We start from the raw sequence: 12,268 nt of genomic DNA, 5'->3' as shown, positions 1-12,268 counted from the left end.
GAAAGTTGTCTGCTGCAGACATGGCCACGATGTGTAACGCAAGATGAAAAGAGACCCTGGAGCCAACGTTCTGGTGACAATCTAAGCCAGTTTAAGTTATTTACTCATTCTTCATGGAGCTCCTTCCTTTGAGCCTTGTGAGGAAAGCTGAGAAGTATTATTTACACGTTAAAATAGCTGCAACTTCTCTACATTTCCTTTCAGGTCAAAACACACACCATATGCCAGAGGTAAGAATTCTCATCTTTAATTGATGGTTCTCATTAATAATACTATCAATCTATCACTTTCTACAAAGAATTCCAATATGCGTTATCTCGCTTGATCTTCACAACAACATTATGAGCCATAAATTCTACGGGCATTCCATTTTGTTTAGTGGTTTCAGTTACAGGAAGGCTTCAAAAAGAAGGTGGAATGTGAGTTGACCTTTGTGGGAGGAGGTAGGAAATCTGCATAACTGCTTTTCTGTGAGAAGGTGGCATTTCTCTACCTCTGAGGGGTGTAGCCTTACACAGCGCTGTGGACCACAAGGCAGGTGCACAGACCATGCCTCTCTCTTCACGCCCCTCCACCCTCTCTTATTTGGATGTTCCATGGTCTTACCTCTTACTCCTGTAACCCCTGCTCCTGGGCCTCTTTCCATGTGGGAATAGGGCAGAGGGTTGTGAGGGGTAATGCCTAGACTGGGAGTCCAGAGACTCCCTAATTTAACAATAGCTAATTTAACAATAGCTGTGTGACATTTGCCTGATTCCATCTGTTAAAAACCAAGGAAAGTGGCTGGCAACATGACCTCTTGGGTGGCTTCTTTTTGTGTAGGGCTATTTACAGACGTGTGGACAGGCTTCAGAAAGCCCACGGGACTGTTGAGGCACCCAGGGACCTGTAGCAATAGAAGCCTTTACCACATCTGAAGGGGAAAGGCTTTTTGATGGCTGGTGAAGAGCAGGAGCCTTGCAGGAAGGGTCGCTGGGCAGGGGCTGTCACTGCCATCACTGACGCCACTGCCATGGAGAAGCCCAGTCACTGCCATCACTGCCCAAGCCAGGGGGATGTGAGGGTGATAAGTTCTAAGACCTGGCTCTTCCTGCCCTCCAAGTTCCTGCAGACGCCTCCCACGGGGCAAACCCACCTGGAGCAGAGCGCAGAGGAGCCCAGGCAATACCCTCAGCAGGGCTCAGCCTTCTGGGGCTCAGGGACGAGCAGAGAATGGCTTTCAGTTGATCAGATTCCCAGAGACCCCCAAACCATGATTTGGCTGTTTTTTTGTTGTTGTTGTTTTGTTTTGTTTTTGTACAGTAACAGGTTCTAGCTGCCATTTATATGTTTGATTGTTTATTCATTTATACAGCTGTTATTTCTCTCTCTCCTTGCAAGTGCTGTCTGGTAAATCCACTGATAGAATATCCATTTCGCAAATCCGCCAGTTTCTTCACAATAACGGAAAAACATTGTTTTTATTTGGTGACTGGTCGAAATTTAGAAACACTAGTTTAGAGGCTGGTTTAGAAACGTGTACCCTTTACAAATACTGATTTAGAAATTAGTAGCATATGTCTTGTAGGGAATAAAATTTTATTCGTGACACAGATTTGGTAGTCCTCTTAAAGTAGGTGCTATGCGAATAATTACAACTGGGGTAACACATGTTTAATGTTGATGAACTTACAATGGGGATACCTCTATGGAACTTTATAACTAGCATTACTTCATTTAACACTGAAGATGAAAGCACAAGGTGTAGAAATCTCTGATTTTAATCTTTGTAAGAATATATGTGTGTGTGTGTGTGTGTGTGTGTGTGTGTGTGTATTTTTCTTTTCAGGGCCTATGGCATATGAAAGCCACAATCACAGCAACAGAGGATAAGAGCCGCCTCTGCTACCCACATCACAGCGTGCTGCCAACAGCAGAGCCTTAACCCAATGAGTGAGGCCAGGGATCGAACTTGCGTTCTCAAAGACAAATGCTGGGTCTTTAAACTCACTGAGCTACAATGGGAACTTCAGAATCAGTGTATTTTCGTTTAAAGAGAAGTGTGTGTGTGTGTCTGTCTCCTGACTAATGGCTCTTTTTTTTTTTTTTTTTTCCTTCCAAACAATAGACAAAATGTAACCAAATGGTTAGGAAGCCAAATACTATGTTATACAATCTCAAAGATGTTATTTGTTTGTATTTCCTAATGGAGTGGCTTCAGCTGTGTGATGGAGGATTTTCTGTGTCTAAAGGCCACCACTCACTCTGATTTTCTACTTTGTTGCTGCTCCAATAATCTATTGTTATGCCCAGCTCTCTAAAGTACTGAGCAGAGTGCAGAAGGGTGCAATGAGTCTGCAATGCCACATCAGATCTAACGTTAGGACCGATGTTAAGTAAATCTGAATTAATATTAAGTGAGGAAAGACTCTTACTTTCAAACTCCAGGTGTTAGGATCTGTGCCCTTTAATTTCATTCAGTCAGTTTCTGAAGTATGAACTTGCTTTATAATTCTATAGCAATACGTTTTAACCAAGCATTGAGATGCGCTATGCCTCTAACTTGTGCTTTTAAAAATTTAACAAAAGGTGTGGCTCCTAAGGGAACTGCATAGTACAACAGGACAAGTGCTTCTATCTGCAGTCAGAGATGAGGACACAATTGACATTTAGATTTTCACATGGTTTCCCCCAAGAATGTCATGCTGTGAAGAGCAGCACAGCTGCCACACTGAAAGGCGGGGGAATCGATGCAAGGGCACATACATGCGAATCTGGGGAAGTGAGAAAAACCAGGGACATGTCGTGGAGTCATGATGGAGAATGGGGTTGGATGCCTCAGCCTCACGCCTCCTGTTCTGCTCCCCATTCCTCCCAGGAGGCCGAGTCCGCCTCCAGATGCTATGATTTCCGACCTTGGGGGAGAGGTATGTGGGGAAATCCGAAGTGAGAAGAGAGGAGAGAAGGGGCAGACCCTCTCCGCAAAGTCCTGAGTGCTCATCATGCAGTGGATGCTAAATCTGACTCAATCCCACCCTAGGCAGGGTCATGAGCTGTGGCTTATGAGGCATCATCTGGGTGATCTGAGGGCAGATGTCCCTGTTTCCAAATAGCTTCCAACAAAAACTGCCCCCATTCCCATCCCTTTCACCCATCCTTCCATCTCTGTGAAGTCCCATGGGAAGAGACCCTATTAACATGGAAAGGTGTGAGCCCACAGGGGGTCACAGATTAGCAACCATTCAGATCTGAGCATACATGACTCTGATGGGAGGAACTAACTAATGCAGTTTGGAGGGCAGAGGACAGAAGGCAGGGATGCCACTGTTGTGCCGGGGAGGCAGGATTTTTCACCTCAGCCTCAGACCAGCCCAGAGAATGGGGCACTTGACCCTCAAGGGAGAGGGGGATGCAGAGACGAAGGATGGAGAGGAGCCTTGACAGGCTAAGTCCCTGACACTCCAGGGGGCCCAGCTCTCTCAGGCGCTGTAACCCCAGGGAGACAGTCCAGCAATGGGGTCTCTATGGGGACAGGCCAAGTTCAACCTCATCTGAGCCAGTCACCTGTGGGCGGGGTTAGTCCTATGGTCCTTAACGTGCCTTGATGCTGCTTCACTCCTTTCCTCGTGTTCTTTTGTGATGAGACTCTTCCCTCCCCTTTGAGGAGATACTTGGGGAGAAACAAACAGGAGGGCTGGGAGGGTCCCCCACGCTCACGTGCTTCAGTGACACAGCCTGTGGCCTGTGTAAAACCACCACCACGTGGGGCTTGAGCAACCTGCCCCTGAAGTGGCCTGTGTTCTTCGAGGATTCTGCTGTGAGGCGGAGTCAGGAGGCAAAGCAGAAGGAGAGAGAATTGTGCTAATCTGGGATCGTGTGTGTGGGTGTGTGGGCGTGTGTGTGTGTTGGGCTATGTGCGTATGGAAAAGGAAGATCTTTGAACTAGACAGCCTCTTTTCAAGTAAACATTTGTCACATTTTAGGTGTCCTTCTTTGATAGAACAAAGAATTATTATAATGTCAATACCATATTTTAAAAAGTTTAACCTATTACAATTAACAGATAAGAACAAGGTAATAATTTCACTGGACTTGCTAAGTGTTGGCATTTTGCTCTACACATCCCTGTCATGGTCTTTGAAATACAGAGCTGGAGAAGTGGTTGAGTTGGTAATCTTTTTACTAACAACTTGTTTTTCTAAATGCTAACCTTCACCTGATTTAATTTAATTAATTAATTTATTTTGCCATGCCTCATTGCTTGCGGAAGTTCCTAGGCCAGGGAGCCAACCAGAGGCATAGCAGTGATAATGCTGAATCCTTAACCACTAGGCCTTCAAGGAACTCTGACCTTCACCTGATTTTAAATGCAATTTGTTTATTAATTTTGTTTGCTTAGTTATATATGTAATTCTTTTTTTTTCTTTTTTTTTTTTTTTAGGGCCACACCTGGGGTATATGGAAGTTCCTGGGCTAGGGGTCGAATTAGAGCTGCAGCTGCAAGCCTACATCATAACCACAGCAATGCCAGATCTAAGCTGCATCTGCAAAATACGCCTCAGCTTGCAGCAACACCGGATCCTTAACCCACTGAGCAAGGCCAGGAATCGATTCTGCACTCTCATGGATACTCGTTGGGTTCTTAATCCACTGAACCATGACAGGAACTCCATGTATGTAACCCTTGAGGTTACTTATTTATAAATCAGATGCTACAGATGTCTAATTTAGTGCCTGTATTTACAGATCCCTGACTCTACATTAACTTCTTGATTTATAAACAATGGACCAACAGTCCCAGCTGTTAGATGCAAAAACTTCTGTGGGATTTGCACACTTTAACTAAGAGCCCCACTGTAAATCACTGTCAGGTTTACAAATGTTCCCATTAGTTAGTTCTTTGGCTGGCTGATTTGAAAACACCTCTATCTTCACTATTAAATTCTGATTTGTCTTTCTAAAATACAGCTCGTTCTGATAATTTGTTACTACCAAGTGCTGATTTATAAGGGCACCATAATAAATTTTACAACATAAATTTTAAAGGCTTTGAATTAGGTACACCAGGTTTTTGAAAGCTTTATGGCTAAAAAACAATTCTCAGAAGCAAGAAGCCAATTTTATGTCCTGCAAAACAAAACATGGAATGCTGGCCATAGGAATGTTTGTCTTTTCTTTCCATTCTGTCTCCCCACCTTCTGCATGAAGACGTTCCTTTTGAAACAAGTGCCTCCAGTTGATGGCTGGACCCAAGAAACTTCCAAGGGCAGAGAAGTGTCAGTGTTTGACCTGAAGAGATTAATGTGATTCCTGCACACTAAGTCTCTTGCTGAATTTCAGGGAGCCTTCGTGGTTTCATCTTGGGTCTCTCTTTCATCTGTTGGGGACACACCGATGCACATTTGGGCCTCAATCCCTGCATGGGGAGCTCAGAACGCTTGCTGGGCAGCCTGTTAATTACATATCTATTGAAGTTATTCGTTGTTCCCCTGGCTAAGGGCTGGGGAGTTATGTTTGTTGGTTTTATTCCCCTTGCTTACTGGTAACTGAACTACTGGCCACTGTCAGAGAGATTTGCTTCTACAGGAGATGAGGGCAAGGCATGAGGGCACCGAATAAGAATTAACATTTGAGAATGATGACCTGCTGAAAGGCGCTGTTCACAATAAAGGAAATGGACAATATTCCTCTTGGTTCTCCAATCTAGCAGATCTGCGTGGTTGACTTTGTTCCTTAGGTTCACACAGCCTTACCTCTGTACTTTCCTCCCTCTCAGGGTGGTGTTTTGCCACATGGGGAGGGTGGGGAGTGATATATGTTCCTGCACAGTATCTTTACTGCAAAGGTTAATCTTACTGAATTTCCAAGAGCTGCAAGCTATCTAAATGGGCAATTAAAAGTATTGATGTTCTTTTGGATGAAGTGACAAACAGTAGATAGAAGCTTCTACATAGCCTTGAGTTTTATAGGAAAGTGAGAAATGGTAGGTGGCCAATTTGCTGTATGGCAGTTGGGATTGACCATAAAGCATTTTTTTTTCCCCTGAAATATTTTTTAACAACCAAGTCTTTAGAATAAAGTAGTCCGTATATTTCCTAAAGACCTCTTTCGGGACTATGCTTGAACACTGGGATTGGGATTGGGCACAGAAAGAAACTAAAATAATATTTTGCATTGAGAACTATGTCTAGATACTTACATCGCAACCAACAATGGGAGGAAAAAGTATGTACACATGTATGTGTAACTTGGTTTCCGTGCTGTACAGCGGAAAAAAAAAAAACAATAGTAATATTTTGGAAGTTCAATACATGGTCTGTGTCCTCAAGGGCAAGCCAGAGTAGCAAGGAGGGATCCAAATCCGAGGTAGTTTTAATAAACAACACAAGATTTTTATGGGGCATTCTGAAGTTTCAGCTAGGTTTCCCTGCTGAGTACCATGTGAGCTGCTGCAAGTCACATCAGTTTTTCTGGGTCTTTTAAGTTCTTCTACCTTAAAGATAAAAGACTTAATTAACAAATATTCATCGAGCACCTGCTATTTGCCGGCACTATCAAAACTTTGAGGAATGGTTGATCGCCAGAGCCGCAGTACAACTTCACCAAATTAAAGTACAGTAGAGAAGGCAACATTTTTATAACTAACAAGGTCAGATATATGTTAGACAAGTTTGAACAAATACTGCAGAAGAGGAAGAAAATTCCTTAAGGCCCCTTTCAGCTTTGCGATACTAGTGTTTCTGAGTGTTGCTTACAGATGCCAGAGGGGGCCATACATGCTTTGTTCCCAAAGAATTGAAGTTTTGTCCAGTCTAACAACAAGGCTTGCTTTTGTTTTGCCCACCATGGAACATTCTCACAGCTGGATTGGCCTCCCAGCAGGATTTTATCAGAAGCATTTAACATACAAATATACTAGCCCTGGCCACATGAGACAAAGGATATAACAGATTAGAAGATACTTTGAGATAAAAAATGAAACACAGGGTTCCCTTCGTGGGTGGCTCAGTGGTTAACGACTGGGATCCATGAGGATATGGGTTTGCTCCCCGGCTTTGCTCAGTGGGTTAAGGATCCTGCATTGCGGTGAGCTGTGGTGTAGGGCAAAGATTCAGCTCAGGTCCTGCGTTAACTGTGTCTGTGGTGTAGGCTGGCAGCTATAGCTCTGCTTCAACCCCTAGCCTGGGAACTTACATATACTGCAGGTGTATATGCAGTATATGTAAAAAAGAAAAAAAAGAAAAAAAAAGAAACACAACACACCAAAACTTGTGGGATACGTAATAAGCAAGGCTCAGAATGAAATTTATTGCTATAAACACCTACATTAAAAAAGGAATCAAGATGTCAAAATAATATATCTTGCCACCTTCATAAGTAGAAAAAAAAGACCCAACTAAAGCCCAAGGAAACAGGAGGAATGATAAAAATTTAGGGTGGAGATAAATGAAATAGGGAATAGACTATAATAGAGAAACTCAATAAAACCAAAAGCTGATTCTTTGAACACATTGAAAAATGAACATATTAGCTAGCCGAAGAAAAAAGGAGAGAAAACTTTTATTTCTAACATCAGGAATTGAAGTAGGACATTACGCCTGACTTTACAGAAACAAAGAAGAATTAAAAGAGACTATTGGAGTTCCCATCATGGCTCAGTGGTAATGAACCCCACTAGTATCCATGAGGACGCAGGTTTGATCCCTGGCTTCTCTCAGTGGGTTAAGGATCCAGCATTGCTGTGAGCTGTGGTGGAGGTCACAGATGTGGCTCGGATCCAGTGTTGCTGTGGCTGTGGCTGTGACTGGCAGCTACAGCTCTGATTCGACCTCTGGCCTGGGAACTTGCATGTGCCGCAGGTGAGGCCCTAAAAAGACAAAATAAAACAAATAAAAATGAGAATATTATGAGCTATTATATGCTAACAGATTATACAACCCAAATGGAAGGACAAATTCCTATAAACACAATCTACTTATGTCTTACGAAGAAACAGAAAATCTGAATAAACCCTAAACAAATAGACTTCCTGTGTGGCTCACGACCCTAAACAAATGAAGAGGTTTCATTTGAAATTTATAAGGTTTATAATGATAAAAAAAAAAAAAATCCAGTACCATATGGCTTTACTGGTAGATTCAACCAGACATTTAAGATTTAACACCAATTGTTTTCAAACCCTTCTGAAAAACAGAAGAGAAGAGAACACCTCCTAATTTACTCTAAAAGGCCAGTATTTCTTGATACCAAAGCTAGACAAAGACATCACAAGAAAAGAACACTACGGAAAAATATTCTTTATGTCCACAGATGTTAAAACACTCAACAAAATACTAGTAAACTGAATCCAGCAACATATTAAAAGGGTTATACACCTTGGTCAAATGAGATTTATCCCAGAAGTGCAAGGGAAGGTCTACCTATGATAATCAATCAATATTATATACTGCATTAATAGAAAGAAGGAAAAATCCCTACTTGATTATCTCAATGCATGCAGAAAAGCATTTAACAAAACCCACTGCTCTTTCATGGTAAAAATACCACACAAACCAGGAATGCACGGGAACTTCCTCCACCTGACAAGAGGTATTTGTAAAATCTACAACTAACACTACACTTGTGAAAGTTCCCCTAAAATCAGGAAAAAGGAAAAGATGTCTTCTCTTGCCATTTCTATTGAACAGTGTGCTAGGACTTCTATTTGAGGTAATTAGGAAAGAATAAGAAATAAAATGCATCCAGATTTGAAAGGAAGAAGTCAAGCTTTATGTGTTCACAGATGACATGATCTTTTATATAGAAGCTCTAAATAATCCACAAAAACGATTACAGCTGAAAAATGAGTTCAGCATAGTTGCAGGATTCAAGATCAATATATAAATACCTGCTGTATTTCTATATACTTGCAATGAAAAGTCCAAAAATGAAATTAAGAATATAATTCCATTTATAAAAGGATCAAATGAAATAAAATACTTAGTAATAAATTTACTAAGGAATTGCAGGACTGGTAAAAGGAAATCTACAAAGCACTGTTGAAAGAAATTAAAGACGACGTAAATAAATGGAAAGGCATCCTGTGTTCATGTACTGGAAAATTCAATTTTGTTATCATGACAGTTCCCTGTGACATGACAGGATCAACTCCAGGTGTCCCTGGAGTTCTGGGACGCAGGTTCGATCCCCAGCCCAGCATAATGGGCTAAAGGATTTGGCAGTGCTGCAGCTGAGGCACAGGTAGCAAATGTGGCTTGGATCTGATCTCTGGCCCAGAAACTCACTATGCCATGGGGCGGCCGAAAATGGAAAAAAAAAATTTTTTGTTATGATGGCAGTACTCTCCAAATTGATATACAGATTCAGTAAAATAACCATCAGAATTCCAACTGTGTTTTTATAGAAATGGACTGAAAAAAGTCGTATGGAAATGCGATGGGTACAGAACAGCCAAAACAATCTTGAAGAAGAAAACCAAAGCTGGAGGACTTACACTTTAAATTCCAAAGCTTACTACAAAACGGCTATAATCAAAACAGTGTGGTACTAGCCTAAGGTTAGACACAGAGATTAATGGAACAGAAGTGGGAATCTAGAAAAAAAATCCTACATCTCTGGTTAACTGGTTTTTGGCAAAAGTATCAACATCATTTATTGAGGAAATAATAGTCTATTTTTTTTTTCTTTTGGCTACATGCGTGGCACGTGGAAGCTCCAGGGCCAGGGATTAAAACCTGCACCACTGCAGTGACACAAGCCATAGCAGTGACAAGGCTAGATCCTTAACCCACTGAGCCACTAGGGAACGCCCAATAATAGTCTTTTAAACAAATGCTTCTAGTATAACTGGATATCCCTATGCAAAATAATAAATGTGAACTATCCCACACTGTATACAAAAATTATTGCAAAATGGGTCAAAGACCTAAATGTATACCTGTAGGTACATTGAACTACAAGTGTAGAACTTATAGAAAGAAATACAGGCATAAATCTCTGCAGTCTTGGATTAGACAATAGTTCTTTAAATATGATATTAAAAGCACAGTTGACCAGGGAGTTCCCATTGTGGCTCAGTGGTAATGAAGCCGACTAGTATCTATGAGGACACGGGTTCGATCCCTGGCCTTGTTCAGTGGGTTAAGGATCCGGCATTGCTGTGAGCTGTGGTGCAGGTTGCCGACATGGCTCAGATCTGGTGTTGCTGTGGCTGTGGCTATGGCTGGCAGCTGCAGCTCTGATTTGACCCCTAGCCTGGGAACCTCCACATGCCACAGGTGCAGCCCTAAAAAGACAAAAAAAAAAAAGGCAGAATTGACCAAAGAAAAAAATAGTTAAATTGAACTGTATCAAAATTAAATATTTTCTGCATCAAAAGACTAAAAAAAAGTCTAAAGACAGCCCACAGAATTGGTGAAAATATTTGCAAGTTATGTATCTTATAAAGTCCTAGAATCTAGGATATATAAGGACCTCCCAGCAATCAATGACAAAAATAAACACAGTCCATTTGAAAAAACAGGCAAAAAGCATGAATATGTATTTCTTCAAAGAAGATAATGGCCAATAAGCACAGGCAAAGATGCTTGACATCATTGATCATTAGGAAAACGTAAATTAAAACTACCATCTCACACCTATGACTAAGATTAAAAAAGAGAGACAAGAAGTGATGGTGTGGAGATAGAGAAACTGGACCCCCTCATCTATTGCCACTGTGAATGTAAAATGATAAAGCCCCTTTAGAAAACATTTTGTCAGTTCCTTACAAAAATTTAGTTATAGAGTTATCATGTGACCTAGTAATTCCACTTCTAGGTATAGGCACAAGTGAAGTGCAATTTTATGTTCACACAAAAACGTGGACATGAATGTTTATAGGAACATTATTCCGAATAGTCCCAAATTGGAAACAACCTCAATGTCTACCAGCTGCAAAATGGGTAAACAAAACGTGGTGTGTACACACATGCGCGCGCGCACACACACACACACACACACGCCACAAAATGAAGTATCATTCCACCTTAAAACAAATAAGGTACTGACACATTCTACAACATGGATCAACCTTGCTAAGTAAAAAGCCAGATTCAAAAGGCTACATATTACATAAGTCTACTTATGTGAAATGTCCATAACAGAAAAATCCACAGAGACGGAAAGTAAATTAGTGGCTGCTGGGGAGGGGGTAGTGCAGTGACTGCTTAATGGGTACAGTCAGTCCAGTGGGGGTAATGGTTTCCTTCTGGGGTGAGGCAAATGTTCTTGAATTATTTATTGGTGATGGTTGTACAGAGTTGTGAATATAATTTTAAAATACACTGAACTGTACATTTTTAAATGGTTAAAATGGTGAATTTCATGTTATGTGAATTTTATCCCAATTAAAAAACATAATTTCCAAAGTGATAAAAATACAACTGGGCAGGCAGAGGACCTCTTTGTAAAAAGGGACCATATTAGCCAATAAATCTGTCAAGAGAATATGAAAATTTTACTGTTTTCTGCAAATCTAAGAAGAGAAAAGGCATTTTAAATTATTCATTACACTGAACTCAGGGAAAGAAAATAAAGACATCTCACATTTTAAGAACTTAATTCAATTTATACATGGTCCTTCTCTACTTCCTTTCCCCTTGAGGCCAGATTAAATATAGATCTGAGTGAAAAGTAGCTGCTTCGCCTCTTCCATTTAGATTTTTTTTCTGCCACAGTCATGTCATATACCCCACTTTTGGCTAATGACATTCAGACTCACTTCAATTCAGGGCCATGGCTCTTCTGATGAAAGATGAGACAGACATACACGGAACGACATCCATCTTCAGAAAAGATGATTATGGTACAGGTATGTGCTTGGAAATGTCCTGCTCAACATTTTAACAAGTGAGTTGAATGAATTCGTGAAAAGGAGGCATGTTTATGAAACACATGGATGACGAAGAAATGGAACGGTCAGCTAATATTACAGATGACAGCATCAAGTATCAAGATCTTGACAAGTGAATATGTGAGCTAAAATTTAGCAGGGTGATGCATTTATACCCTATAAGGATACATGTGAATTGCTTTACTTGGGATTTAAAAAATCCACTGTATATATAAACAGGTTAGGAAAACCTAACTAAGTGGGTCATTAATATTCAAATTACAACAGTAGCGGCAGCAAAGAAAGAAAGAAAAACAATCTGGAGTTTTCGTTGACTTCAAGTTCAGTGGGAGTCCTTGGTTACGAGTCCACTGCCGCGAAACTCAATTTTGGAAAATGTGGTGAAGCTATATAGCA

This window comes from Phacochoerus africanus, chromosome X (genome assembly GCF_016906955.1).
Source record: "Phacochoerus africanus isolate WHEZ1 chromosome X, ROS_Pafr_v1, whole genome shotgun sequence".
In the NCBI taxonomy this organism is placed as follows: domain Eukaryota; kingdom Metazoa; phylum Chordata; class Mammalia; order Artiodactyla; family Suidae; genus Phacochoerus; species Phacochoerus africanus.
Note: the sequence above shows the minus strand (reverse complement) of the source record.